Source organism: Lissotriton vulgaris, chromosome 1_1, assembly GCF_964263255.1.
Source record: "Lissotriton vulgaris chromosome 1_1, aLisVul1.2, whole genome shotgun sequence".
Taxonomy (NCBI): Eukaryota; Metazoa; Chordata; class Amphibia; order Caudata; family Salamandridae; genus Lissotriton; species Lissotriton vulgaris.
Window position 1 is genome coordinate 186,202,448 of NC_141685.1, and position 25,740 is coordinate 186,228,187.

At 54.6% G+C, this 25,740-nt stretch overlaps 1 long non-coding RNA gene across 1 annotated transcript in view; it reads left to right on the forward strand.

Annotated features, from left to right (window-relative positions):
- The first annotated feature begins 1,447 nt into the window (after nucleotides 1–1,447).
- Nucleotides 1,448–25,740, forward strand: part of LOC147738117 (uncharacterized) — an 85,412-nt gene continuing 61,119 nt past the window's right edge. Inside the window, exons 1-3 of the long non-coding RNA XR_015307461.1 lie at nucleotides 1,448–1,594; nucleotides 21,651–21,701; nucleotides 22,848–22,966. This is a non-coding gene — a long non-coding RNA (uncharacterized LOC147738117). The remainder of the gene's footprint in view (nucleotides 1,595–21,650; nucleotides 21,702–22,847; nucleotides 22,967–25,740) is intronic.

Sequence of the window (25,740 nt, forward strand, 5' to 3'; positions counted from 1 at the left end):
GCCCACTATGATAGACGGCGCAACGTAAAAGAGACGGTGTTGGAGGAAGGAGAATGGGTTAGAGTCAAACTACCCACCCTACAGAAGAAGGGAGATAGCAAATATAGCCCACCCTTGCAGGTCAAGGAAGTCCGAGGTAGGGCTGCGCTACTCAGCGACGGCAAAGTGTGGTCCCAAGATCGCATGGCGAGAGTCAACAGGATCGTAAATTGGCCTAAATCAGAGGAAGAGGAGATATGCATAGGAGGAGAAGAGGAGACTCCTGTGAGTGAGGAAAGCTTAAGAGAAACTATTGAGGACAGAGAAGAAGGAGGAGGATGTGAGACAAGTAGAACAGAATGTACTAAAGACCACTCCAACCTCGAAACTGCTAAGGAGAGAGACAATGGTAAAGACATTGGGGATCTTCCTGGAGTAGACGGAGGTGAGGAGAACAACCTGGTAAGGCGGACCCGCACGGGAAGAACTGTCGCCTTACCCGCAAAGTATAGAGACTATGATATGAGCGGACTATAGAGATTCCTCCCCAGTTCACTTAATAAAATCGTTGTGTCAAAAAGGGGGGAGATATGTGGTGTTGCGCTCTAGTCTACGAGCGTGAACGCGATGACGCGTCACGCTATGGACAAGAGCGAAGCGCATGCGCAGCGTAGAGCATAAGTAGAAAGGCGCGAAGGTGTGAGCGCCATTGGTGACCGAAGCAGCACATAGCTAGACGCTCGGCGCTCTTTAACGATTTCGAGCTATGTTTGATGTTCAATAAAACTGGTCGCATACATTACAAGAACGTCCAGCAGCAGACAGTCTTTGTATCTCAAGACCTCACCTGGGGTTTCATGTGGGTGCTGTGGTCCCTGCTGTGGTCAGGTTTCGAGATGGGCCTCTGGAAGAACAACCGCGCATGCGCCAAGGACAGAAACTGCTTCCCACAGTGAGGGTTAAAGGAGCCTTAGATGAACTGCGCATGCGCGGCGGACAGACACCGAGGTTAAGGCAATCGATCTCCAGTAGTCGTTGCAAGAAAGATTTCTTTATTTAGTTCACAGCACAGGCGCAGTAAAGGGGTCCACCTGTGACTCATCAGCTGACACCTAACGTCAAGTACAGAGGGGACGGGGGCCTCGCAGGGACACAAAGAAGCACACGAATAACAGTGTCCGCGTGGGGGGCCAATGAATGAGAGACAACTGCCTCCCGCCGCGGAACACGAGACGCCTCGCGCTACAGCACGCGCTGTGATGTATTGCAGTGCAAAGCTCCTCTGTTCGCCTCCTTTATGTTGGGGGAAGTGTCTCTCCTCTGCGCAGGCGCAGTGAGACTGAGTGTTCTCTTCAGGGAAGTTCGCAGTCTGGGCGCTAGGAAGTAGTCTCTTCGCTCCGCACATGCGCAACTGTGACGCGCGGTCTTGCGCGTGCGCAGCTGTCATGGATGTTCTGTTCGCGCGTGCGATGGTGGCTCGAGCAGTGGCGTGAGCGCGCGCGTCACTCTGGGGGGAAGAGCACACCGGGCCCCACTCCTCTCAGGCGGCCGGGCCCCCGGTGCGCCCCCTCTCCCCCAGACCCTGCAGCCCCCACTGAGCGGAGCACGAGGAGAGGTGAGGTGACCCCGCGCGCTGCATATACAATAAAATGTCCACACGTTACCATCACTGCCTCTGGTTTCTAATGAAATAAGGTAAAAAAGAATGCTCGACGAGCCAGCGCAAAACCTGTAGCTGTTTTGCTCTCATCATGCTAGAGTGCCAATAAATGAAAAAATACAAATTGCACAAAGGTGTAAAGAAAAGTTCCAAAAACAGGTGGACATTATAATCTACTAGTTTTTCACATATTCGAAGAAATAATGTTTTGATTTATGACACGATGTGGTCACGTGCTGAGCCCTTTCAAAACAGAAAATAATTCCTTTTTTTTTTCAATGTAGATTTTCTTTAAAGATTTGTTATATAAATCTGTCACTGCAAATGGACTAGCTGTTACCTTGATTATTTTAACAATATATAGATGCAGAATGAAATGCAAACGAGGCTCGTGGATGTAATTATGCTTGTGTGGTGAAGAACTTTGTTCTTCGCCACTTGTGTTGCTGGGCGGCCGGAAGAAAACAATTAACAAATCATCCGGCCTCCGCCACACTACGCCAACTCCCCACCACCACACCTCCATGCCCCCGGTTCTAATTATTAGCATGCTGCAGAGCATCAGATTGGACTCCAGTCTGCTATCTTTCCCACGTGGGTCCAGGCCCGGCCGACTTGAGCTTCCCAAAAAACATAATGTGATAGGCCCCATTACCTCCTCGTCCTGTCTTCCTCGCCACAGTAATATACATATGAGCCTCCGGCTCCACACAGAACTCCAAGTAAAATAAAAGAGCAGCGCTCTAGTCTCCCCTCCCTCCTCCAATATGGCCCCCGAGGCTTCCACCAATCCCATAAAGGGACACATATCCAGCAACTCAGCCTGTTCTTTTTTTCTGCACTTCTCCGAGTGCTGTGTTCCCTGCTGGTCAGGTGAGTGGGCTGGGTTCCTGCTTTAGCGGTTCCCTTAGTCCGTTGGTATCTGGTTGGGGGAAAGTAGTGTTTGTTTCACTTTTGCGATGTGTTTCCGTTTTTCGAATGCGTGAATGTTTAAGGTTTGTTTTTTTTCCCCCTTCTTCTGCCTTTGTGCCTCGTGTCCTGCCTAGCGGACGTACGTGGCGTTCATTGCGGCTGGGTATGCTGTATGGCCGGGACGCCTTGTGTCCTGTCTGCCGTTTGGTTAATTAACTTTTACCGGCCGCGCGTCCTGCTGAGCGGACGTTGCGCGGCCGGGGGCATTGTCTGTGGGGGCCGGAGGCTTCCGTGGGCGTTGTCTTACCTGCTGCCGGTTGGAGTCGGCATGGTTTGCTGCCTCTTCGCTCTCTGCTACTTCAGGGGCGCATTCAGGGCTCGGCTCGGCACGCTCTCAGTCTGTGGCTATGTGTGCGCGCGCGGCGTTTCCGGCTGCATTTATTCTTTGAGCATGCGTCGAGGTGGGGTTTGTGGGGTTGCTTGGCAACCTCGGGTCCTTATTTTAACGGGCTGTTCTACCTTTTGCCTGTGTTTGTTTTGCACTGCTTCACGTGGCTGGCTATCATGGATGTTTCATCTGATGCTCGTGCTCCTGATTCTTTGGCTGTGGCTTCTGGTTCTGGGGTGCAAATTCCTTCGATGGAGATGTTGCAGCAGATGATCAATTCTGCTGTGTCTGCTGCTTTAAGCGGTCAGGTGCCTGTCCCTCCTGCGAAGAAGGCGAGGGTTGATGGCGCTGCTGCTCCTGCTGATTCTGAGAATGAGGAGGAGGTTGATGTCAGGGGTCGCTTTGTGCAGGGTGCCGACCTGAAGGAGGTGCTGGGTCACATTCGCGATAACTTGGTGTTTCCTGCTTCTGTGGTGCCTCTGGAAGACGATCTGTTTTCGCAATACCATCGTCCTGAGCCTGATTCTTTGCCTCTCCATTCCTCTGTCTTGAAGGTCCTGGAGAATGAATGGAAGGATGTGGACAAAGGTTCCTTTCCTCGTTTCTTGAGTAGGAGGTACCCTCTTCAGGATTTTGCGGTGAAATACCCTGCCTCCGTGAAGGTTGACTCTTTGTTGGCGAGCATGTCTTCACATGGGTCCGTTGTCTCGGAGGACTCTTCTCCTACGGACCCGGTTGACCGTAAGGTGGATGGTGCTGTGAAACGCACTTTTGCGGCTGCAAATTTTTCTATCAGGGCGGCGGCCTATTCCTCTTACACTATCCAGTCCTTGCTCAAGGATTTCCAGTCTCTGTCGGAGTTGTTGGACCAAGGGGAGGATGTTTCTTCTACCCTGGCGATGATGGAGCAGCAGGTCCGTCTGCTGTCGGATGTCTCCTTTGATTCGCTGGGGGCTGCTGCTTCTACGGCGGGATCCTCTGTGGCTGCGAGGCGTCAGTTGTGGCTCCGTTCCTGGAAAGCTGATGCGGCTCAGAAAAACTTGCTTATGAAAATCCCTTTCTCTGGGGTTAGACTTTTTGGTTCGTCTCTTGACGACATGGTGAAGAAGACGGCGGAGGACCGTAAACTGCTTGCTCCTGACCGTCCTGGCAGATTCCGTGCTTTTGGTTCCCAGCGGTCTTTTGGTACCTCGAAGAGGGGTCGGGCTGGTCAGCCCTTTCGTGGACGGGGGCGTGGCCGGGGTGCTCCCTCCTTTGATAAGTCCCGGTTCTCCGGCGCTTCTGCCTCCTCCGCTCCTGCTTCCAAATCCTGACTGGATCGCTCCTGGTGTCGGTCCGGTTGGGGGTCGACTTTCTTGCTTCATGGACTCTTGGCGCGAGACTGTGTCAGACCGATGGGTGCTTCGCGTGATTTCGGAGGGGTTGCGCATTGGATTTGCCCAGACGCCCCCAGACTATTTCAAGGCCACTCCTTGTCCCGGAGATCCGGTGAAACGGTTGGCGCTTTTGGACGGCATCGCTTCCATGGTGGTCAAAAAGGCGGTGATTCCTGTGCCCTGCGACCAAGTGGGGAAGGGGGTGTATTCCATTCTTTTTCTGGTGTCCAAGCGCACGGGGGATCTTCGACCTGTGATGGACCTGAAGTGGGTGAATACTTTCGTCCCTCACCAGGGGTTCAAGATGGTTTCCCTGCCTTTGATCCTTCCTCTGATCTCTCAGGGGGATTTCCTTGCTTCGATCGACCTGAGGGATGCTTACCTTCATGTTCCTCTTCATCCGGAATTTCAGAAGTTTTTCCGGTTTTGTGTGCAGGGTCGTCATTACCAATTCCAGGTATTACCTTTTGGACTCTGCTCTGCTCCACGGATCTTTACTAAAATTCTGGCTCCTCTTATTGGACATTTACATGGAGAGGGGGTTAGTGTTTTTCCTTATCTGGACGACATTCTAATTTCTGCTTCTTCTCTTCCTAAGGCGGAGTTGCATGTCCAGAAGGTGTGCCAGGTCCTGACGCATCATGGGTTCCTCGTGAATGTGCCGAAGTCCTCCCTGGTTCCTGCACAAGAATTGACTTTCATTGGGGCTCTGTTCAAGACTCAGTTGGGGATGGTGTTCCTGCCCCCTCCCCGTGTTTTGTCCCTGATGTCTGCTGTTCGCTCCCTGTTGGTGGGGGTTTCTCATCCTGTGAGCCTGTGGTTGCGAGTTCAGGGTCTGATGTCGGCTTCCTTGTTGACGGTGCCATGGGCTCGCCTTCATATGTACCCGGTGGTGTCCCACATTTTATCGCATTGGGACCCCTGTTCCCTCGATATGGATGTTCTGGTTCCTATGTCGGAGGAGGTTCGGGTGGTCCTGGGTTGGTGGTTGGACGAGGGTCATCTGTCCAAAGGCCGCCCTTTTCTGATTGTTCCCACCCGCGTGGTCACTACCGATGCCAGCCTGCTGGGATGGGGTGCTACTCTGGGGGTTTCGGCGGCTCAAGGGATTTGGCCTCAGTCGGTTTTGTCATGTTCCTCCAACTTCAAGGAACTGAAGGCCGTCCTTCTGGGTCTGTTGGAATTCTCAGCTCTTGTACAGGGTCACCACGTGCAGATCCGGACGGACAATCAGGTTGTGATGTCGTATGTGAACCATCAAGGGGGGTGCAGGGTTCGCTCCCTCAGTTGCCTGGCTCGTCGGATTGGTTCTTGGGCGGAGGTGCATCTGTTGTCCCTTCTGCCATCTACCTACCTGGGGCGGAGAACACAGTGGCGGATTGTCTGAGCCGGGTGTTTCCTTCCATGGGTTCCTTGTCTCTCACGAGGTGGATGTTCAGGAGGTTGCGGATGATGTTTGGTTGTCCGATTGTGGACCTGTTTGCCTCCCAGGACAATGCCCAGACCCGTTGTTTTTGCACGATTATGCCTTGCCGGGACGCCTGGAGGGTGGACGCCCTTTCGTTCCCTTGGCCGGAGGGTCTGCTGTATGCCTTTCCCCCTGTTCCCCTGCTTCCGGCTGTGCTACAGAAAATCAAGAGGGAGGGGTCGTTGGTGCTTCTGATTGCGCCTTGTTGGAAGCGTCGCCCTTGGTTTCCCCTTCTGAGGGAATTGGCGGTGTCTCCGGGGTGGCCCTTGCCGTTCGTGCCGTATCCTCTGATGGGTCCTCATCTTCCACTGCCTGTGTTCCGTTCCCTGGGTCTGCGGGCCTGGCTCTTGAGAGGGAGTCTCTGATACGTGGCGGTTGTTCGGTGGCTGTGGCTGGTGTCATTCAGCAGTCACGGCGGCCTTCTACGCTTAAGTCTTACGCCAAGCATTGGGATCATTTTGCTTCTTGGTGTGTTGATCGTGGGCTGACGTTGGATTCTTTGGATCCAGCTCGCATTCTGGACTTTCTGAACGATGGGTTTGTGTTGGGTTTGGCCATCTCGACCCTTCGGGCTCAGTGGGCCGCCATTCGGGCTTTTCATGTCCTGCCTTTGGTTTCCATTTCTCCGTTGGTTGCTCGACTTTTTAAGTCTCTTTCTTTCCAGCGGCCACGTCCTATCATGTGTCCTCCTCCTTGGGACCTTCCTTTAGTTTTGCGTTCCTTGCAGTTGGCTCCGTTCGAGCCTTTGGAGTCTGTGGACCTGAAGTTTTTGACTCTCAAGGTGGTGTTTCTGGTGGCGATTGCCTCTGCCAGGCGTGTGGGTGAGTTGGGTGCTTTCCTTCGTTCTGCCCCGTTTTTGTTGGTTTTGGCGGACCGTGTGGTCTTGCGCCCTCATCCCACCTTTGTTCCTAAAGTGGATTCTTTTTTTCACCGGTCTGCCGAGGTGGTTCTTCCGGTTCTGTGTCCTGATCCCTCCTCGGCTGAGGAGTCCCTTTTGCACCTCTTGGATGTTCGGCGTGCCTTACTGATTTACATTTCTCGCACTTCTCCCTTTTGTAAGGTTGACTGCTTGTTTGTAAATTATGGTTTGTCGCGTCAGGGTATGAAGCCCTCCCTGTCCACGATCAGTGGGTGGATTAAGGAGGCCATTCTTTTGGCCTATGCTTCGGTGTCTGTGGTCCCATCTCTTCCTGTTCAGGGTCGTTCCACCAGGTCTGTTGCTGTATCCTGGGCTTCTTTCAAAGGGGTGTCTATGGAGGATGTTTGCAGGGCTGCTACGTGGTCTTCTCCGCATACCTTCATGTCCCATTACCGCCTCCAGATTGGGGGTGGGGGTTCTGTTTCGTTTGCCTCTTCTGTTTTGACTGCTGGGGTACCTTAAGTGGTTGTCCATTTTTTGGGTTGTTGTGCCTCTGTATATTAAAATTTGTTTCGCTGCACTGATGTGGTGGTCTGTTTTCCTTACATGAAGCTGATTGCTTTGGTATCGGCTCATATGTATATTACTGTGGCGAGGAAGACAGGACGAGGAGGTAATGCCCCGGTTACTTACCGGTAATCTTCATTACTCCGAGTCCATGTCTTCCTCGCCACAGTATAGTTTCCCTTCCCTCCCGGCCCTGGTGGTGGCTTCATGTCTGCGGCTTGGTTTTCAGGCTGAGTTGCTGGATATGTGTCCCTTTATGGGATTGGTGGAAGCCTCGGGGGCCATATTGGAGGAGGGAGGGGAGACTAGAGCGCTGCTCTTTTATTTTACTTGGAGTTCTGTGTGGAGCCGGAGGCTCATATGTATATTACTGTGGCGAGGAAGACATGGACTCGGAGTAATGAAGATTACCGGTAAGTAACCGGGGCATTCCTGGATCTGAGGCGCTTGTTTTACCGAGCCACCGGGACGGTGGACCCGAGTGGGATTGAAGCTGGTAATGAGAAAGCAGCAAAATACTATGAAATATTAGTTAGGCATGCGAAAAATTAACAACCAACCTGGGCATGAACAACCAATAAATAAAAAACGTAACAAGCCGCGTTTGCATAAAAACAGCAAGAAATACTTTTTTTTTATAGACCAAGCCTGTGTCGTTTGATTTGAGTAAAGTTCAAGTCATGCCCACTTCCAGCAATTGCAGCGTGCGTGCGCTCGTGTTAAAGTTACACAGGCTTGTTTCTTTAGTCAGTGCCAGCACCACCTCTGCAACCTGGCGGAAAGTAAAGTGCGAAATAGTAAGTGAACTTACTAGAACTTGAAGTCTTATCTCGGTCTTCTTTACAGTCAAGACTGACTGTCTCACACAGTCTCCTCTCGTGTCACTCTGGCAGACTCCCTGCAGCGCCCGAGATGCCTCTGATGCAGCGCGGCCTGGGCCATGATCATGCTGAGAGTCACTAGTAAATTGCGGTCCATGTCGCAACGCCGCTGGGAGTGGATATAATTAATTAAGTATGCTTAGCCAGCGGCAGGCTGCCTAAGGCTGAGGCAGAGGTGCTTGAGTCGACTGACGAGTCTCCCCCGCTGCTTCTCTGGCAACCTCACTTCCTCCTGATGTGCAGGACGGGCCGCGTGAGGTCACATTTGGATATTAATCCCCCGCGCCCACACGCGGCCAGTAGCAACTGACTCTTTCTGTATTGGTGAGGGCAGGCCCCCGGGTTTCACATCGGCAGTGATCTGGTGTCAGTCAGTGAATCAGACAGAAGCGCGGCGCCGCGGGCGCCAGCCGGGGGTCCGGGAATAATTGGCCGCAAATTGTAACATTGTAGCAGCACTGACTCTCACTCAGCCAGAGCTGAGGAGAATTGAATCCTTAACTGTTTCTTGATTGACACTGAACCCGCTGAGTTGTTGCCGGCAAGTCTGCGGGGCGCAGCAGTGCCGGCGCTGGCACCTAATAGCCAGTTTTAGTGTCATTAAAAATGTGTGACAATGCATTTCAGTGCGGTGACGCGGAACACAACACTGAAATGCGTTAGAGTCACACGTGATGCGTGATACTTGGCAGGCATGCATAAGTACATTAAAATGTTACACATGAGCAATCTCAATTTATAGGTTTCCCTCGTCTTTATTGGCTGATTGTTCTCGGGAGAGAGTGTCACTCATAGTCGTTAAGTGTCACTCATAGCTGTTAAATGTCACTTATAGCAGTTCGGCGATCTGAACCCTTGGCGCTGTGGCTCTCTGCAGGGTGCAGGGGCCCCAGCCCCTCCTCGGGGTCCCTTTGTGGCCTTCCAGGCCTCTCCTGTCCTCGTGCACCGGTTGGTGGGGGTAGAGGAGGCTCCGCCCGGGTGTCCTCGAGGCTGACGCGCGCGCTCAGGCCGCTGCACGAGCCGCAAGCTCACGAGAACTAAACATCGCGCCTCATAACTGCGCATGCGCAGGACCGCGCGTGATAGCTACGCATGTGCAGAGAGAAGACACGGCTTCCGATGGCAGAGCAATGAAAAAGAGATAGGACCTTGCATGGAGTGCGGACTGTAAACAGCCCTGGACAGAGGGCGCAGCCTGGAAAGAGTCTAATCCAGCGAGGATACAACCTCCGGGATGAATCACGTGCGCAGATTGGTGAATTTAAGTGCGCCTGCGCAGAGGAGAGACACTTCCCCACCCCCCAATGGAGGAGCTTTGCTTAAATACATCTCTGCACGTGCTGTGGCGCGAGGCGCCGCAGGAGGCAGTGTCAGTCCTCGGCGCATGCGCAGTTGTTCTGTTTAAGCCGCTCTCTTAGTTCAGTCCTGGGGCCTCTTGTTATTCTTGTTCTTCGTTTTTCTCTCGCGCTCTTTCCCCGAAGGCGTCAGAAGCCTCACAGCAGGAGCAGAACTGAAACACGAGAACACATTACAAAAGAAAAGCAGGTGCGGCGGGGGGGGCTGGGAGAGTGAGGCGCAAGTAGGGGGCGGGGCCGGGGGGGCTGGGAGAGTGAGGCGCAAGAAGGGGGGTGGGGGGGCTGGGAGAGTGAGGCGCAAGGAGGGGGCGGGGGGGCTGGGAGAGTAGGGGGCGGGGGGCTGGGAGAGTGGGGGGTGGGGGGCTGGGAGAGTGAGGCGCAAGGAGGGGCTGTGGGGGGCTGGGAGAGTGAGGCGCAAGGAGGTGGCGGGGGCTGGGAGAGTGAGGCGCAAGGAGGGGGGTGGGGGGCTGGGAGAGTGAGGCGCAAGGAGGGGGCGGGGGGCTGGGAGAGTGAGGCGCAAGATGGGGGGCGGCGGGGTGGGAGAGTGAGGCGCAGGGAGGGGGCGGGGGGCTGGGAGAGTGAGGCGCAAGGAGGGGCGCGGGGAGACTGGGAGAGTGAGACGCAAGGAGGGGGCGGGGTGGGGCTGGGAGAGTGAGGTGCAAGGAGGGGGGCTGGGAGAGTGAGGCGCAAGGAGGGGCTGTGGGGGGCTGGGAGAGTGAGGCGCAAGGAGGGGGGAGGGGGGCTGGTAGAGCGAGGTGCAAGGAGGGGGGGCGAGGGAGCTGGGAGAGTGAGGCGCAAGGCAGGGGGCTGGGAGAGTGAGGCGCAAGGAGGGGGCGGGGGGCTAGGAGAGTGAGGCGCAAGGAGTGGGGAGGGGGGCTGGGAGAGTGAGGTGCAAGGAGGGGCTGTGGGGGGCTGGGAGAGTGAGGCGCAAGGAGGGGGCGGGGGCTGGGAGAGTGAGGCGCAAGGAGGAGGGGTTGGGGGGCTGGGAGAGTGAGGCGCAAGGAGGGGGCGGGGGGGCTGGGAGAGTGAGGCGCAAGAAGGGGGGCGGGGGGCTGGGACAGTGAGGCGCAAGGAGGGGCGCGGGGGGCTGGGAGAGTGAGGCGCAAGGAGGGGGAGGGGGGCTGGGAGAGTGAGGTGCAAGGAGGGGCTGTGGGGGGCTGGGAGAGTGAGGCGCAAGGAATGGGGCTGTGGGGGGCTGGGAGAGTGAGGCGCAAGGAGGGACGCGGGGGGGGCTGGGAGAGTGAGGCGCAAGGAATGGGGCTGTGGGGGCTGGGAGAGTGAGGCGGAAGGAGGGGCGCGGGGGGGCTGGGAGAGTGAGGCGCAAGGAGGGGGCGGGGATTGGGGCTGGGAGAGTGAGGCGCAAGGAGGGGGCGGGGGGCTGGGAGAGTGAGGCGCAAGGAGGGGCGCGGGGAGACTGGGAGAGTGAGGCGCAAGGAGGGGGCGGGGTGGGGCTGGGAGAGTGAGGCGCAAGGAGGGGGCGGGGGTTGGGGGAGTGAGGCGCAAGGAATGGGGCTGTGGGGGGCTGGGAGAGTGAGGCGCAAGGAATGGGGCTGTGGGGGCTGGGAGAGTGAGGCGGAAGGAGGGGCGCGGGGGGCTGGGAGAGTGAGGCGCAAGGAGGGGGCGGGGATTGGGGCTGGGAGAGTGAGGCGCAAGGAGGGGGCGGGGGGCTGGGAGAGTGAGGCGCAAGGAGGGGCGCGGGGAGACTGGGAGAGAGGCGCAAGGAGGGGGCGGGGTGGGGCTGGGAGAGTGAGGCGCAAGGAGGGGGCGGGGGTTGGGGGAGTGAGGCGCAAGGAATGGGGCTGTGGGGGGCTGGGAGAGTGAGGCGCAAGGAGGGGCGCGGGGGGCTGGGAGAGTGAGGCGCAAGGAATGGGGCTGTGGGGGGCTGGGAGAGTGAGGCGCAAGGAGGGGCACGGGGGGCTGGGAGAGTGAGGCGCAAGGAGGGGGCGGGGTGAGGCTGGGAGAGTGAGGTGCAAGGAGGGGGCGGGGGGCTGGGAGAGTGAGGCGCAAGGAGGGGGCAGGGGCTGGGAGAGAGGCGCAAGGAGGGGGCGGGGGCTGGGAGAGTGAGGCGCAAGGAGGGGCGCGGGGGGGCTGGGAGAGTGAGGCGCAAGGAGGGGGGCGGGGTGGGGCTGGGAGAGTGAGGCGCAAGGAGGGGGCGGGGGGCTGGGAGAGTGAGGCGCAAGGAGGGGGTGGGGGGCTGGGAGAGTGAGGCGCAAGGAGGGGGGGTGGGGGGCTGGGAGAGTGAGGCGCAAGATGGGGGTGCGGGGGCTGGGAGAGTGAGGCGCAAGGGGGGGCTGGGAGAGTGAGGCGCAAGGAGGGGGGCGGGTGGCTGGGAGAGTGAGGCGCAAGTAGGGGCGGGGTGGCTGGGAGAGTAGGGGGCGGGGGGCTGGGAGAGTGGGGGGCGGGGAGGCTGGGAGATTGAGGCGCAAGAAGGGGCTGTGGGGGCTGGGAGAGTGAGGCGCAAGGAAGGGGGCTGTGGGGGGCTGGGAGAGTGAGGCGCAAGGAGGGGGGCGGGGGGCTGGGAGAGTGAGGCGCAAGGAGGGGCGGTGGGGGGCTGGGAGAGAGGCGCAAGATGGGGGGGCGAGGGGCTGGGAGAGTGAGATGCAAGGAGGGGGGAGGGGGGCTGGGAGAGGGAGGCGGGCGGGGAGGCTGGGAGAGTGAGGCGCAAGGAGGGGGGAGAGGGGCTGGGAGAGTGAGGCGCAAGGAGGGGGCGTGGGGGCTGGAAGAGTGAGGCGCAAGATTGGGGGGCTGGGAGAGTGAGGCGCAAGGAGGGGCTGTGGGGGGCTGGGAGAGAGGCGCAAGATCGGGGGGCGAGGGGCTGGGAGAGTGAGGTGCAAGGAGGGGGGCGGGGGGACTGGGAGAGTGAGGCGCAAGGAGGGGGGTGGGGGCTGGGAGAGTGAGGCGCAAGGAGGGGGGAGGGGGTGCTGGGAGAGTGAGGTGCAAGGAGGAGGGAGGTGGGGCTGGGAGAGTGAGGCTCAAGGAGGAGGGCGGGGGGCTGGGAGAGTGAGGCGCAAGGAGGGGGGAGGGGGGCTGGGAGAGTGAGGTGCAAGGAGGGGCTGTGGGGGGCTAGGAGAGTGAGGAGCAAGGAGGGGTGGGGGGGCTGGAAGAGTGAGGCGCAAGGAGGGGGCCTGGGAGAGTGAGGCGCAAGGATGGGGCGGGGGGCTGGGAGAGTGAGGCGCAAGATGTGGGGGCGGGGGGCTGGGAGACTGAGGCGCAAGATGGTGGGGCGGGGGGCTGGGAGAGTGAGGCGCAAGGAGGGGGCGGGGGGGCTGGGAGAGTGAGGCGCAAGGAGGGGAGCGGGGGGCTGGGAGAGTGAGGCGCAAGGAGGGGCTGGGGGGGCTGGGAGAGTGAGGTGCAAGGAGGGGGGCTGGGAGAGTGAGGCGCAAGGAGGGGCTGTGGGGGGCTGGGAGAGTGAGGCGCAAGGAGGGGGGAGGGGGGCTGGTAGAGCGAGGTGCAAGGAGGGGGGGCGAGGGAGCTGGGAGAGTGAGGCGCAAGGCAGGGGGCTGGGAGAGTGAGGCGCAAGGAGGGGGGCGGGGGGCTGGGAGAGTGAGGCGCAAGGAGTGGGGAGGGGGGCTGGGAGAGTGAGGCACAAGGCGGGGGCGGGGGGCTGGGAGAGTGAGGCGCAAGGAGGGGGTGTGGGGGCTGGGAGAGTGAGGCGCAAGATGGGGGGCGGGGGCTGGGAGAGTGAGGCGCAAAGAGGGGGGCGGGGGGCTGGGAGAGTGAGGCGCAAGGAGGGGGCGGGGGGGCTGGGAGAGTGAGGCGCAAGGAGGGGGGAGGGCGGCTGGGAGAGTGAGGCGCAAGGAGGGGAGTGGGTGGGCTGGGAGAGTGAGGTGCAAGGAGGGGGTGGGGGGGCTGGGAGAGTGAGGCGCAAGATAGGGGGGCGGGGGGCTGGGAGAGTGAGGCGCAAGGAGGGGGCGGGGGGCTGGGAGAGTGAGGCGCAAGGAGCGGGGGTGGGGGGCTGGGAGAGTGAGGCTCAAGGAGGGGGGACGGGGGGGCTGGGAGAGTGAGGCGCAAGGAGGGGCTGTGCGGGGCTGGGAGAGTGAGGCGCAAGGAGGGGGGCGGGGGGCTGGGAGAGTGAGGCGCAAGGTGGGGGGAGGGGGGCTGGGAGAGTGAGGGGCAAGGAGGGGGGACGGGGGGCTGGGAGAGTGAGGCGCAAGGAGTGGGGAGGGGGGCTGGGAGAATGAGGCGCAAGGGAGGGGCTGGGGGCTGGGAGAGTGAGGCGCAAGGAGGGGGCGGGGGGCTGGGAGAGTGAGGCACAAGGAGGGGGGCGGGGGGCTGGGAGAGTGAGGCGCGAGGAGGGGGGAGGGGGGCTGGGAGAGTGAGGCGCAAGGAGGGGGGTGGGGGGGCTGGGAGAGTGAGGCGCAAGGAGGGGGATGGCAGCTGGGAGAGTGAGGCGCAAGGAGGGGGTGCGGGGGGCTGGGAGAGTGAGGCACAAGGAGGGGGCGGGGGGCTGGGAAAGTGAGGTGCAAGGAGGGGGGTGGGGGGCTGGGAGAGTGAGGTGCAAGATGGGGGGGCGGGGGGCTGGGAGAGTGAGGCGCAAGGAGGGGGCGGGGTGCTGGGAGAGTGAGGCGCAAGGAGGGGGGCAGGAGGGCAGGAGGGCTGGGAGAGTGAGGCGCAAGGAGGGGGGGTGGGGGGCTGGGAGAGTGAGGCGCAAGGAGGGGGGGGGCTGGGAGAGTGAGGCGCAAGGAGGGGGCGGGGGGGCTGGGAGAGTAGGGGGCGAGGGGGCTGGGAGAGTGAGGGGCGGGGGGGCTGGGAGAGTGAGGCGCAAGGAGGGGGCGGGGGGGCTGGGAGAGTAGGGGGCGAGGGGGCTGGGAGAGTGAGGGGCGGGGGGGCTGAGAGAGTGAGGCGCAAGGAGGGGGGCGGGGGGGCTGGGAGAGTTAGGCGCAAGGAGGGCGGCGGGGGGCTGGGAGAGTGAGGCGCAAGGAGGGGGGCGGGGGGCTGGGAGAGTGAGGCGCAAGGAGGGGGGTGGGGGGCTGGGAGAGTGAGGCTCAAGGAGGGGGGACCGGGGGCTGGGAGAGTGAGGCGCAAGGAGGGGGAGGGGGGCTAGGAGAGTGAGGCACAAGGAGGGGGTGTGGGGGCTGGGAGAGTGAGGCGCAAGGAGGGGGCGGAGGGCTGGGAGAGTGAGGCGCAAGGAGGGGGGTGGGGGAGCTGGGAGAGTGAGGCGCAAGGAGGGGGGCGGGGGCTGGGAGAGTGAGGAGAGTGAGGAGCAAGGAGGGGGGCGGGGGCTGGGAGAGTGAGGCGCAAGAAGGGGGGCGGGGGGCTGGGAGAGTGAGGCGCAAGGAGGGGGGGGTGGGAGAGTGAGGCGCAAGGAGGGGGGGCTGGGAGAGTGAGGCGCAAGGAGGGGTGCGGGGGGCTGGGAGCGTGAGGCGCAAGGAGGGGGGTGCGCGCATGAAGGGTGCGATGCAAGGAATGTTAAGAGCGGGCGGGAGAGCAGCATCCACGGAGGGCGCAGAGGAAGGTTCCAGCTGAACATTGACAGTAGGGAGGCAATCCCCTCATGTTCATCAACAAGAGGGGGACAGAAGGGCTTTTGGAAGGTCAATCAATCAATCAATCATCGCATTTATTTAGCACACTACTTACCCAGTGGGTCTCAAGGCGCTGGGGGAGGGGGATCTGCTACTGCTCGAACAACCAGGTCTTGAGTTGCTTCCTGAAGGCGAGGTGGTCCTGGGTCAGGCGGAGGTGGGTGGGGAGGGAGTTCCATGTCTTGGCGGCGAGGTAGGAGAAGGACCGTCCCCCTGTGGTGGCTCTACGGATGCGGGGGACGGCGGCGAGGGCGTGGCTGGTCGATCAAAGCTGGCGTTTGGGAGCGTAGAAGTTGAGGCGGCTGTTGTGGTATCCTGGGCCTTGGCTGTGTAGGGCTTTGTGTGCGTGGGTGAGGAGACGGAAGGTGATTCTCTTGTTGACCGGGAGCCAGTGCAGGTCTCTCAGGTGTCCGGAGATGTGGCTGCGGCGGGGGATGTCCAGGATGAGTCGTGCTGAGGCGTTCTGGATCCGCTGGAGTCTCTTCTGGAGTTTGGCGGTGGTTCCGGCGTAGAGGGTGTTGCCGTAGTCCAGACGGCTGGTGACGAGGGCCTGGGTGACCGTCTTCCTGGTCTCGGTGGGGATCCACCGGAAGATCTTACGTAGCATGCGCAGGATGTTGAAGCACAACGAGGAGACGGCGTTGACTTGTCTGGTCATGGAGAGGGAGGAGTCCAGGATGAAGCCCAGGTTGCGTGCGTGGTCTGTTGGTTTGGGTGCGCTGCCTAGGGCGGGGGGCCACCAGGAGTCGTCCCAAGCGGCGGGTGAGGATCCCAGGATGAGGTCTTCCGTCTTATCTGAGTTCAGTTTCAGGCGGCTGTTCTTCATCCATTCGGCTACCTCTTTCATCCCTTCGTGAAGGTTGGCTCTGGCGGTGGCGGGGTCGTTGGTAAGGGAAAAGATCAGCTGGGTGTCGTCGGCGTAGGAGATGATGTTGAGGTTGTGCTGGCGTGCGATGTCTGCGAGGGGGCTCATGTAGATGTTGAAGAGGGTTGGACTGAGCGAGGAGCCTTGAGGGACGCCGCAGATGACTTCGGTGGCTTCAGATCTGAACGGAGGGAGGCGGACTCTCTGTGTCCTTCCGGCGAGGAAGGAGATGATCCACTCCAGTGCCTTCTCCTGGACTCCGACGTTGCTGAGGCGTTGTACTAGGGTACGATGGCAGACAGTGTCGAAGGCCGCGGAGAGGTCGAGGAGGGTGAGGGCCACTGTTTCTCCGTTGTCGAGCAGCGCTCGGATGTCATCGGTGACTGCGATCAGGTCGGTCTCGTTGCTGTGGTTGGCCCGGAAGCCAGACTGCGAGGGGTCGAGGGATCCGTTCGTCTCGAGGAAGGCGGCCAGCTGCTTGTTGACGGTCTTCTCGATGACTTTTGCAGGAAACGGGAGCAGCGAGATGGGGCGGTAGTTTTTGAGGTCGGTGGGGTCAGCCGATGGCTTCTTGAGTAGAGCGCTGAGTTCGGAGTGCTTCCAGCTCTCCGGGAAGGAAGCGGTGTCGAAGGATGTGTTGATGATGTCCCGCAGGTGGGGTGCGATGACAGAGTCGGCCTTGTTGAAGACGTGGTGAGGGCAGGGGTCGGTCGGAGATCCGGAGTGGATGGAGTTCATCGTGCGGACGGTGTCTTCGGTGCTGATTGGAGTCCAGGCGTGGAGGGTGGTGGGGGGGGGGCGGTGGTTCGGTCGTGGTGTTCGTCGGTTGAGTGCTGAAGCTGTTGTGTATGTCCGCGATCTTGTTGTGGAAGTAGGAGGCGAGGGAGTTGCAGAGGTCTTGCGAAGGGGTGATGTCGTTGTTTCCGGCGTTGGGGTTGGAGAGCTCTTTGACGATGTTGAAGAGTTCTTTGCTGTTGTGTGAGTTGTTGTCCAGTCGTTCCTTGAATGCAGTTTTCTTGGTGGCGCAGATGAGTTGGCGGTGTTTTCGGGTGGCGAGCTTGAGGGCAGTCATGTTGTCCGGTGTTGGGTCTCTGCGCCCGGTTCTCTCGAGGGCTCGGCAGTTCTTCTTGGAGCTCTTGAGCATACATGCCCAGGCCAATACCAGAGAAGAGGGTATGCAGTTCCTTATGTGGGTCAAGAGAAGTAAAGAGAGATCAACAACGTGTATTGTCACAAAGAGAAATGGAAGTCTTAAAATAATCGGCAGGAGTGGAATTCCTCCTTTCGGAACTAGGGCCCTCACACACCCAGCCAGCTAGGTGCCATGCTTCATCATTTGGGCCTGCTCCTCGTTGGGTCGACGCTGCAAGACCTGACTGGCACCCAAAGAGGGCCTCTTAGGCGGTGAACTTTTGTTCTATGCCGTTTGGTGCAGTGGAGGTAAGGGACCTAAAAAGTGTAGATGAGATGTAATGGAAAGTGATTAAAACAGGTTGGGTAGTGCAAAGACTGACTTTTATTAAGGTTGGCTCCCCACCTGGTTAAAAGGAAGAGTGGTGACTCTCTGAACTAATGGTTCGGGATAACTGCGCTCTACTCTTAAGGGGTCGACATGTTTGTTGCCTAATAGTCTGGAGAATCAGTGGCAATTCATCAGGACCTAGTGAAAAACTATCAGTACGAATGTTACTGCATATTGTGCTGTGCGTTATGTAGTTGGCACCTCATATGCAATGAATTATTTCGCTCTTCTCGTTGAGTCCATTGTCGGTTGTGCCCAGACGTAGGATCGTTTTTGCTTCGAAGCACGATAGTATGGAGTCAGTGCAACTTCCTTTTACGTGTTTTAGGACTGTCCATTTTATGTCTTGTGTCCCATGTCTTTTTTTCTTCGTAATGTTGTACCATGGGTGCATTCTGGGGTTTGCATTTAATTCTTCATCTGTGTTGAGTGATCCTCTTTTTTACTGCCTGAGTTGTTTTACCTACATATGCAACCTGGCATGGGCATATGGAGAAGTGTGGCTCAGGGGTTAGAGGCGGCAGACCCGGAAGCTGAGATCGGTCCTGGACCAGGGTTCAATTCCCCGCCTCGGCGGGTCTTGGGCTAAAAATTCTACGGACTCGATAATTCTCGCTCCAGTGCCTTCTCGACTCACGGGTTCACACTCTGCGACTCTGGGCAATAGCTTGCTTAATCTCCACAATGGCCCCTCGCGGCGGGATGCCTGACTTTCACCTTGTGGATACCCGCTGGGGCTATCACACAGGGGAATATCAGGACGGGTTCCCTAAGCAAGCGCCGGGACACCCACTGCGGGTAGCTGTGCGCTATATAAGCTCAACTACATTTACATTACATTACACAATATATTACGTTGGTACTATTGTAATTTGTGAATTCTTCATGTATGATACTTTTGCCTCTGTATTCAAATGTATCTCCTTCGATGGTGCTCAAGCATGAGATACAATTTCCACATAGGTGGTGTCCTTTAATGTGAGGTAGTGCTAGCATGGTCTGTTTGGAAACCTTTGGTCTCTTCACCTATGTATTGGCACGTTTGTCTTCAATGTTTTTGCCAGCTGACAGCTGTCAGGGGCCTCTGTTGGTTGCTGTCTTAATTCACAGAGTTTACCTTGGGTTGGGAACAAAAGTCTGATCCAAGGGGTGTACTGAGCCAGATCACTTTTGTTTGCCATGGTGTTACTGTCTGCCACCTGGGATGTATCTGTGAACAAGTTACGGTTAGGTGCTGCACAGATGAGGAGAAGAGTTCCCCGTAGGTCAGTTCAGTGTCTCAGGAGAGTGTAGATAGAGGTATCCATCTGAGTTCAAAGGGGCATAGAACTGATGAGTGCCTCTGAAGTAAAGGGCCACTGTCCATGTTCTTTCACCTAAGCATGTAATCAGATGTAGTATTCATATATAGGCAATCAATGTAGCATCAGTTTGGTACATTCATGATTGATTTAATGCCTTCGATCCATATTGAAATAGTCTTATTGAAGAACACCAAGTCGCTTATTCTTATTAAGAGATGCAATATCAATAAGGTGGTAATCACCATCGCATCCAGTCAGATAAAATCTTGAAAGGATTATTGCCTTTGATAAGTACTAGCGTGTAGTCTCGTCGGGTATGCCGGGTGATTGCCTATATATCTATCCTACATCTGATTACGGGAATAGCACCTTGGTGAGCCTCCCTGCACCTGCTTCTCTAATGATTGCTGCTCCTTTGTGGGCATAGGGTAGGATTCAGTGAGCTCTTACCCCTTCTTCAGCCCTGGTGCCACTGTGCCTGCTGCACTAACAATAGATGTGCCCATGTGCTGTGTAGTGTTCAACCTACAAGGATACAGAACACTAAAAAGGCCTTTGCTACAACTGTCCAGCTGACCAGAGGCATGGACTGGACTTGTCCCGGCTGTTGGTCCTTGACTGAGCCCATATGAGGCTCTACGTGCTTCCCCTGAGGTCCTGGGGGGCTATAGAAGTGCACTTTGATTATGGAAGAAGACTTAAAGGACTAAAGTCAAAAGGTAAAATCTTTGACCAGCACGAACCTGGTTGGTGTATCCGACCTGACTTCCATCGTGGTCACCATCAATTTATGCCTAGGTCTTCCGCAACAGTGGAGTATCATTGGCACCTTGTGATTCTTGGCGCTATCGCTACTTGAAGCGTTACATTTCATATTTCAGATTCCGCTTATTGGGTTTTGTCATTTTAGTGTTATTTTGTTCATTACATTTTACATTATTTTTCTATTTCGTTTTTTTATTTTTATTGTTTTGCATTTTGACTTTTACTGTTTTGGTTTCTGCATACATATTTTACATATTGTCCTAAGTTAAGCGTGCCTGTTCCGTGCCTTAGGTACCAGGGGGTTGACTCCAGGTTACTTTAATTGGCGTTGAGAATTCACTCTGACAGGGGTTGTGATTTTATCTCTTTCACCACAAATAATAATTCAATTTCTTGCAGAAACTAGCAGAGAGTTTTTAGAAATTATCTGCAAATCGGCAGTTGATAACCTACCAGGGTTGAAGCACTTGGAATATGGGACGAGTATTGTGCGGGAACAGAACCGCTATAAAATTCAGTTTAGAGATAAACCAAGCTTCACGCTTGAACGTCACAACTTTTTAAAACAAATATATTGCAGCTCTTTGCATTTTGACAGCCCCAAGAAAATTTGAGAACAGAAGGGATGGATGTAGCAGAGACGAGTTTGTGTTTAACTGATTATCTAAGAATTTGCAGGAGAGATTACTGAGCTGCAGGAACCCAACTCTCCCCGAGAGGTGAACATTCCTTAAAGCATAGAGCGCTCCACGCTTTCATCTAAGACACTGACCTCTGGGGAAGGCGCATCACCAGTGAGTCGCATTCTTGGGACTGCTCTGGGTTGTTCTGTGAACTCCAGAGACCGAACAAAAAGGAATTGGGCTCAGAAAGCTCATCATGGCAGTTGTTACAGGTGTGGGTTTAAGGCACACGTGGGAAGTAATGGAAAAGCCCGGATCAAGGACAATGTTGCAGTGTTGGGGCATTTTCAAGCAGTATGAGTGTATGCACTACTGTGAAAGTCGGTACAATTGATGTTTACGAGGAAGCATGTCCCCAGAGGGAATAACTTAGTTTTAGCAATTGATTCCATAGTTCCACCTTCATGTGACAGGTAATGTGTCCCTTGTGTATGGTTCATGCTGGTACAATGCTGTTAATGGAATGGCGGATTCAGGACTACCCATCAAGATTTTGTGTGATGTAGCCTTTGATAAAACTAGAGCCGTGAGAAACAGCCGACCAGCTCCAGTATAAATCCCCACACCTTAGGTGAGCAGGATATCGATATATACTGGATTACTTTGTTAGTCCGCTGGAATGATTGGTCGAGTGACATGCCTGTATCTAATGTAGATTTTGATGCCAATGACATTAAGAATACTTTACTACATTCTCCTTATGTTTCTCGAGTGGGTCCAGTGAATGGGTTGAGCATTGTATCAAACTTAAAGCTCAGGCAGTACCTCTCATTCAAAGAGTGCGCTCTGTTTTTCTGAGGGTACGGAGTGAGCTTACTGCCCTCTTACATGATTTATGATACCAATTCCTCTGAATGGTTTCACCAGTTCTTATTGTCCAGAAGAGGTCTGGGGGCAGGCATCTTTTAAAGTTCACAGACCACAGTCCTTTGCTTTGAAACCTTAATGGTGTCAGTAAGGCCCCTGTAAGGTTGCTAAGGCTGTTTTTAAAATTACAACTTTGGCATCAAATTAGTACACAGAGACAGACACTACAGGGCTGGCTGCTTATCTAGAAAGCCACTTTTGGGTAGTTTGGGTGTTGAGGGTTTGGATGTTGATGTATGTTTGTGGTAGCGGTGTTAGACGCTTTCCATGATGCTGTTTGTGCTGACCCAGGAGTGGTGCAAGTTAACAAGGACTTCACACATGGTCTCCCCTGGGACTGGTGCTTAAGTGCTGAGGTGTTTGGGTTTGCTCGAGTGGCGGCAGAGCTAGCTGTGGCTCTAGGTATGGTTATGAGACCCGATTATTTTGTTCTGCTTGGTAAGCCGAGACCGTACTTATTAATATTCACCCAATGTGAGTGGTGAGATCCGCATTGCTGGTCTGCCTGAAGTTGTGATGCTGCTGACAGTAGCGTGTCTGCTAAAAGCGATGGCATGACTGGTGGATCTATGAAGCCAAATAAGAGAAAGTTATCTTCCGACATCACAGTCTTCGTGACTGAGACCAGTAACACTGAAGACTCTGAGCCTCACAGCAGTATTTTCTCCTTTCAGAGCGTTATTGCTGCAGATGGAGTGAAGCCAAGAAGGAAGCACATTACTAAGGTACCAACAAAGTTTAATATTTTTTCAATTGTATTAACTGTTTCTCTTTTGCAGCATTTGGAAATGCATTTTCTAGTTTTGTTGCTTTTTCTTTAGTTTTTTATTGTAGGCGGTTATCTTCGGTTTAAAGGGAAAGATGTTGTAGTGCGTGACCGTAATGCTGCAGTTTGCATTTCATTACCATCATTTGCTTACCCAGGAGAATCTCCAGGGTAGAGGAGGTTTGCTGTTCCAGAGTTCTTTCTTCAGCTTCTGGGCAGTTGTCACTCTGTGGCGATCTGTGGTCCTGTTTCTCTGCTCTCCTTGTAGTAGCTCTTATCAGAGCTTCATCCATCCGCCAACGATAATAAGATGCCAGGCATCACCCATCAGACAACACAGACTATGATGTGCTACGTCTATCTACTCGGCGCAGTTAAAGTGCAGATAAAGTTCTCCGGACCCATCTGGCTGTGAATGTAACCTATGGGCTTAAGATGAAATGAAGAGCTTACCTCCTTACTGAGTGGCTCCAGACTGCTGTGTGTACACCCGATAGCTGGCAGCACCCTGGAGTATGTATGTATAAATCAGATTATGTTGGAAGTAACCTGCAATATAGTGGCAGGCAGCACCCTGCCAACAAGTAGGATTTCCTGGGTGTGAAGGGCGGCTGATTCCGATTGGGTGCTTGATAGTTTTCCAGAAACTCATGTTCTTGATTGTTCATGTAGTTAATGAAACATGCCTAGGCGTTTTATCTCTTCAGTTGACAGAAGCTGCAATAAAAGTTTCTTTGTCGTTGCAAATAAATATGAACGGCCGACGAGCCTCTGTCTGTCAAAGAATGGAAGGGCTGGGGAACTGTCAGTCATCTCACTGCTAAGCAGAGCAGTGTCATGCTTCATCCTCCGTCAGGCCTCTGATTTTGACCAACATCGCTTAGAACACTGGGACTTTAGAGCCTATCTTTTTAATGAGAAAAACAAAACTACAAGTCCCATAAGCAATAGTGGTGGAGGGTGTCACACATGACCTGGGGCAACAACCGATTCAGCACATCCAGTTTAATTTTTTTAAGTATTTGACACAATATTGAATTTATAACATTTGTTTTTTATGGTCATGAGTCACCAGAATACTAAAAACGTGTCTTTTATTTTGAAGGTCAATTAAGTAATGGTCACCAGCTTGGAAGCTCTGTTAATTCTTCAGTATTTGTCATTGATCTCCACATGTGGCTGGATTGGGTGTGCCCCCTGCATCGTTCCCGATCACTCACACAGGTAAGGAGCTTGTAGCAGCAACATGATAACCCCATACTCGTCTGTAAGAAGTGCGCTCTGAGGCAGGTATCCGATCATTTTTGTGAAACAAGGAAGGGCCAATATCTGCTATGTACATTTGTTAAAATAAAACACAATCATATCACCGTATACTGTTCCGAAGGTTCAGTCCCAGAGTCATTATCTGTAACTGAACGCAGACACCCTAGGAAGCATATGCTTTTAAGACAAGTTGCGTTCACTCACCTGAAGGTGACCTGCTTCATCATTGGGCTATACTCCTCACCAGGCCGGCGCTACAATGCCTGGCGGGCACCACAAGAGGGCACTTTGTCGGAGATCTTTTATTAAGTACGCCGGATAAGCATAAGAGGACAGAGGATGTTGTGTCATAAGATGTGAGATTGGTGAAAGTCTGAATATAAGATCAACTATCGACCAGTTGCCACAATATAGTTAATGTGATCATCCTGGTCCATGTTGAGATTAAAAACGGTGGCAAAGAAATTGAGGAACTAATGGCCCCTATCACTGTGTGAAAGTGTCGTGCACCTATGGACCTGCTGTTAAGCTGGGGTCTATACTTCAGGTCAACTTTTTTCATTCTTTGTGTAGTCATGGAGCAATCTGTTGGCATTTCATAAGGACCAAATATGGGAAAATGGGTAAATGTGACCTAATCTTCTCCACAGCGTAAGGAGCTCTGTAACTCAAAGCCCTGCACCGTGCATAGGTGATAAGGTGCCTAGTACCATCTTACTACCACAGGTGAGCGCTGTCTAACAGAGTGCACTACATACGGCAACCCTCCTAAAATTCTGGACAAACTGACTTATCCAATAGCGAAGACGCCGCATCAGACGGCACCTGGTTTGAAAAGCACATGCTTCCTAGGGTGCCTGTGTTCAGTTAGAGATAATGTCTATGGGACTGAACCTCCAGAACAGTATACTGTGAGTTGAATTATATGAAGAATGTGTATACTGGACTGTCATTTTCCTCGTCATCTCTTGTGATTTGTAAAATAAAACACAACACACCTGGAGGCCAACAAATCTATTATGAATTTAATGCAAAAATAGCAAAAGGTCAAACAAACTAACAAGTCACAATTGTCTTTGCAATGGACGAGAGCATCCACCCTAAAGCAAGTTGGAGTATATAATGCTAATGCTCCCCATGTATTTTTATACACTTTTCTCCTAATACAAGTCAATGAAACCTGAACACATGATAGAAACAGTTACTGAAACGACACTAATGAGTAAGAGGCAGGATCTTCTCTCGAGAGGAATGTGAGGAGTCCGTGAGGTGCAGAGTCCGTGAGGTGCAGATAAAAGATACACAGACAAGCTTCAGAATTCACTGTTTCTGGAAATAACACTTCTGTTTGTCAATGTTCAATTTACTACAAGATGCAGGAAAGTGTGCAGATGGACATCACTAAATAAAAGGGTTCTGGGCCCTAAAAGAATCATGTAACTTTGCAGGTTATCATTCTAGCCAACTTGAGTCATTAGTAGGACTAGTGATCATACTAACCAGCTTCAGTCAGTATTGGCCCCCTGAGACCTATTATCCTGCTAAGTAACTCCAGTCAGTAGTGACCCCTGTACCTTAAATCCTGCTAATATTCAAAACCAGAGGTCAGCTCTACTGCCAACCAGTTCCAGTCAATATTGACATGAATTGTTACCCTGCTTGTAATGAATACCAGAGGCCAGCGTTGTTGCTAGCCAGCTCCAGTCACCAGTGGCCCGTCACATATTATCCTCAATAGGATCAATGCCCAAGGCCTGTGCAGCTGCTAGCCTGCCCTAGTCAGTAGTGACCTCCCAGACCTGTTATTCTGCATATAATCATCAAGGCTTTGGCCCTAATAACACTCACCCCCACATCCTTACCGTATAATAGCAATATAATTTATTTACTTACATCATACGGTAGGTACCGCACTATTTCACACGATCCCAAAAACAAAGAAAATCAAAATTTGCCTAATTGTTCAGCACTCCACCTTGTCAAAAATGACCAAATCACACCAAGCACTATAGCCTGCCACATCACATGGCACACTCAGCCACAACATGACCAGATACCACGGCAGGGATTTGGGGCCATTAATCCTCTTTTCGTGTGCTGTAGATGCACATGCTTTACATACTCCTGCCATCTTGTGTTGGGTCCGGATGTTTGCAAGTTATTTTCCTTTGAAGAAGTCTTTCCAGTCACAAGGTAAGGTGACTCCACCTTTTGGTGATAGTGCGCATGGGCATCGACTGCATTGTTAGATTTTTTTTTTCCCCAAACGGGTTTGGATGTGTATTACTGCACTCCGAAACCGCTCTTCAGGTTCCCCTCGGTGCGCAGTCCACTCTACCCTAAAATGTATTGTTTCAGTACACGTTTCCCTGTTCTCCGCGTTTCAAATCAATTGGCAAACTCTCCATTTTTGGTAGAAAACCTCGTGGGCAACCGTCGGGCCTTGCTGCGTAGGGCCAGCCATCTGCAAATGGAACGCACTCCATTCTATTTCTGTCCTGGGTGCCGCGCCAAGTACCCTCGCACCGACGTACATCATGTTTTTTACTTGTGCATCTCTCCGGAGCACAAGAAGGAAGACTGCGACGCTTGTAAGTCGTTTCAGTCCAAGAGGACTCTTCACGATCATCAGGCTCGATGATGAGAGAGACAGCGTCAAAGCATTCAACACACTCTGGATATCTTCGGGGAAGAATCTGACCAAGACGAGATAGAAGCGTCCGCCGTAGAAG